This window comes from Octopus bimaculoides, chromosome 25 (genome assembly GCF_001194135.2).
Source record: "Octopus bimaculoides isolate UCB-OBI-ISO-001 chromosome 25, ASM119413v2, whole genome shotgun sequence".
Taxonomy (NCBI): Eukaryota; Metazoa; Mollusca; class Cephalopoda; order Octopoda; family Octopodidae; genus Octopus; species Octopus bimaculoides.
This window is the reverse complement of record NC_069005.1, coordinates 26945381-26950021: the sequence shown is the minus strand read 5'-3', so window position 1 is coordinate 26950021 and position 4641 is coordinate 26945381. Positions and strand designations below refer to the sequence as shown.

At 32.7% G+C, this 4641-nt stretch overlaps 1 pseudogene; it reads right to left on the bottom strand.

Moving 5' to 3' along the window:
* LOC106877613 (chymotrypsin-1-like) overlaps positions 1 to 4047 on the bottom strand; it is a 4515-nt pseudogene extending 468 nt beyond the window's left edge.
* Between the last annotated feature and the right edge of the window lie 594 nt (positions 4048 to 4641).

Below are 4641 nucleotides of genomic sequence, written 5' to 3'. Positions count from 1 at the left end.
AATTAATATCTGTTGTTTACACACCCATCTTCGTCTTTTGTTTTTTTTTATAAATTTTCACTATACATATACATACACACACATATATATATATATATGACTGTTTATGTATCATTTAAATAAATGCATCAGTTATAGGTATATATTCTATAATATCAATATAACATACCTGGCAAGTAGATGCTCCACCTTGTCTGAAATCTCCGGCACAAAGAACCCCTTCAGCAATTCGCATCCTTGACCTTCTTGTACATACATCATGGGAATAGCTGGAAGAGCTACTTTGTATAATTCGTCAGGACTGTTTCCTTTAACTGAAAACAACACAATTGAATGATGATTAATATCGATTGACGATGATTAAATTGAGATGATAGGAACATCAGTTGAAATTTCGTTGATACTCACATTGGAAATCTCCCCATCCAGCAGCCATACATCTTCGGGTACCAAATGTTTCTCCTTGTTTGGCCAATTGTGCAAACTGGACATATCCACCTTCGCGGACAGGCTCGCTCAAAGTCAATATGGCAATGTCGTTCTCTGTAAGGGTAAAATATACGTATATTTTAGGCAGGCATATGAGCTAATCGTGAATATATATGTATCTATTGCTATATACAGACATATATGATGTATATACATTTACCAGACAATACAGATGTAGAATATGTATGTATGTATGTATGTATGTAGTGAGAGGGGTGAAAGCACATGGCCTCGTGGTTTGAGCGTTAGGCTTACAATCTGGAGGTTATGAGATCGATTCCTGGGTTGAGCTATGTGTTGTATTCTTGAGCACAACACACGTTGCTCAAATCCGCACAGCCGTAGAACTGGGAAGTTTACCATTTGAAAGGAAACTTCGCACGAAGATCTGCAGTCGTCTTACTAGAGCCCCTTAGCATTTTATAAGAGGAGTTTAGAAGGATTGCTTGTAGTTGAGTTTAAGTTCATTTCATAAATGACTAATATTACATCAGTTTCCTCTATTTCGATCTAATCGATAAATGCCATCCTTTCGTGTAGAGCTGCGGTGTCGAAGAACTCATCAGGTAGAGTAATTTATACATTATATGACTATATATATATATATATATATATATATATATATATATATATATGACTACTATATATATATATGTCAGTTATATTTATTCGATAGAGGTGTTTACGATATATATATACATATACGATAGATATACATATATAATACATTGTATAAGATTGTATAACAGTATAATTAAGTTGTTTGTCGCAATGTAGATGCTGCGAAATCAAACTCTAGTATCAACAGATGACACTCTTACTGTCGTTGTCGTCGTCGTCATGACCATGATGATGATGATGATCATCATCATCATCATCATCAACATTGTAAGCTGCAGCAGATCTAGAGCTAGCAATAAGTACTAAGGAGATGTAATGCTTCAGTTCTGATGAGTATATCTTGAATGTTTGGATAATGCAAAATGCGATGAATAAGAAAGAAAAAATGTCCGCTTTTAAACGTTTACTACAGACACACTGAATTGAAAACACCAAATAATAGTTATCGTATATTGACACGAGATTGCAATTGATGAAACACCGATATTTACTGACATATGGTAAGAGGAAGAAAATTTATAAGAAAATATCTGAAGACATGATAATTGTAATACTCACTTATCAGGTATGGAGTATGTACGTATCCACCATGTTTCAGAATTCTACTTGCAGTTGTTGACTGAGAACCAGGACTCCATTTGTTGTTGGAACCAATATTTACTTTAACCCTTCTGACATTTCCTTCGCTAAAATCAAATCAAATATGGCAGATCTTTAGCAGACAATAATTTTATACTGTAATACGCTTGAATTTATCCCCTTGGATATTAAAGTGTTTGACCATTCAATAAAGTATTGTAATATAACTCTCATATATTGCTCTGTTATTATTAAACGTTGATATTCATTTTAATGTTGCAATTCGGGCCGTTTGTGTTATTGAAATTTGTATAGGTGTTGTTGGTCTGAACGATATTAAACACAGCAAGTAAAATACACACACACACACACACACACACACACACACACACACACACACACACACACACACACACACACACACACACATACACACACATACACACACACATTCCCACTTGTTCAAGGCGAAATTCATTACGTTCCAAAATTGTTGGAAACAAAGCTGAATGTAAATTGTAGCGTGATATTAAAACTAGTATATATGTTGGATATTTACATCAACTAATAGTTTTTAACCTTTATATTATACAAACAGGGAAACTAAACTTTCTTCATAAATTTTAAGTGATGTTATATAATGATATGAAAAAGTGAATCTGTAATGTATATACTTACAGGCAATGAGCTGCTGTCAATACGTGTGTGGAATCAATCAAAGTACCTCCGCATAAACTAATCATGTTATCTGTAGGTTGGTTAAATATTTGGAGGTGAACAATGGAAGGAAATTCACAGTTTTGTGCTGGAGATCCACCGACGATCTGTGTTTCTGGCGCTGAAAGAAGATCACAAAACGAAATAAATATATATTTCTGTAGCTAAATCATTCTTCACTGTCTGCGATATATCTATTGCTGTGTTTTAAACAGTTGTAATTTTGTAGAATTAATTAATTAATTAAATAAAAAGTCTTTTTCGAAAACTTTTTTCACATTAAATTTATATGTAGTATCAAAATTCATATCGGTAAAATAATTCGGATTTGAAAAATTCGACACCAGAATGCCTTTCGACGGGAGAGATGACTTACCAGCAAAAACTGAAGCAACCGTAACAAGAAGACAACAGAGAGACAACATGGTGATTGTAGATGTTCAGTTCTTGGTGTAAGATGATTCAACTGATGCTAGAGTTATGGATCGTGTGGTATTTATAGGTAAGTATCATTAGGAAAACGTCTTTGAGGAAAGAACAGCTGTAATTATTCGTCAATGTTCGAACAATAAGACAAAGAAGAACAGAGAACGTTCTAATGTGAAGTAATTTATGTTATAATATGAAATATATAATCAATACAGCTTTATATTATCTCACTAGAGTGCTGTTCTAATCTCTATTGAACGAGTATTGTAATCTTTTGAGGTGTATTGTAATATCTTAAATTAATACATCTTCAAAATAGCTCCCATATTTCTATATGTACGTGAAAAAGAAAGGCAATTACTTTTTGTGTGATGAGATATATTTTATTGTGTTGACCACTCAAATAATTACTATTGAAGATTGATCCAGCTGAATATTATTGCATCACCTGTCATTTTAAAATGTTGAATCTGTTTATATCAATGTTGTATAGTTATTTCTTGCTTAAAAACATTTCCTGTTAATTAATAAACGCAAATATGTTAGGATTAGTGCCTCCATCTTGATTGTTATAGTCACAACGTTTCAGCTATGTTGTCCTTCAGTCTGTTTAGGTTTCCGTTGCATTCCGTATTCAATACGAAATATAAGTTTCGAAGCGGATCTTGTATTAAATCCATGCCTGCACTTTGCATTTATTTCGATATACATATTGGGACTACTCTCCCATTTGTAAGTGTTTTTACATGTGATACTCATGGATATTTCAGACAAGTAACATCACTTGAAGATACACTGGACTAACTAGTGCATACGCTGTTATGTGATAGCTTCCTTCGTAGTCCTATGTTAGCGATGAATACTATATAGAAACATTTGTTTTAGAAAGACTTAAACCCTCTAATTTCCATTGGTTAACAATCTCGTGAAACAATAAGACAGGTTATAAGCGTTGATAAAAATTTAAGTGTAGTATTATAGTTGATCAAGGAATTCACTCCTTGTATCGCCCAAACACTCTACAGTCAAGTTGAAGCAGAAAGAGAAAGCGACTCCACAATTAGGAGAATACAAAGAGGAGAAGATCTCAGATATGAACAACAGAATGAAAACAATCTTGCCCCTTTGGGTGTAATGAAGGGTTCGGCTCGATATTCCAATAACGTTACGAAATACGACAGGCTTCAGGAAATAGTTTGAAGGGTCCGACATTATGACTGTAATCACAATGAGGTGGACAATAGATCGATCCTATCATTCTATAATAATGATATTTCTCGTCTCGGAAATTCCTTAAAATTCATTAAGTTTAGCAGAATTACAGATTCTGTTACATTTATATAATAGGTACCCAAATATTTACGGTTAGACGGTAATTACCTCGTGATTCCGTTTTAAAATTAATGTGTACGTCTTTGTTTAATTAGAAAGTTTTATTGTTAATACTAAATTATATTTTTTCACCAATTTACTTTTTTTGTCATTCTACTGATATGAAGAAATCTCGACTTTTGTATTCTGCCTGTTACTATCTAATGGAGTAGGTATTTCCTATAACATGGACAAACAAATTTTTCTTACGAAAATACGTATGTAAATAAATTTTAATATCATGATTACCGAAAGCGAAACCGGTCGACAAACACAATATAAAATATAGTAAAAATTGTATTAAAACTATGTAATGTGTGTGTATTTTCCTTCTATCTATCTATCTATCTATCTATCTATCTATCTATCTATCTATCTATCTATCTATCTATCTATCTATATATATATATATATATATAGAGAGAGAGAGAGAGA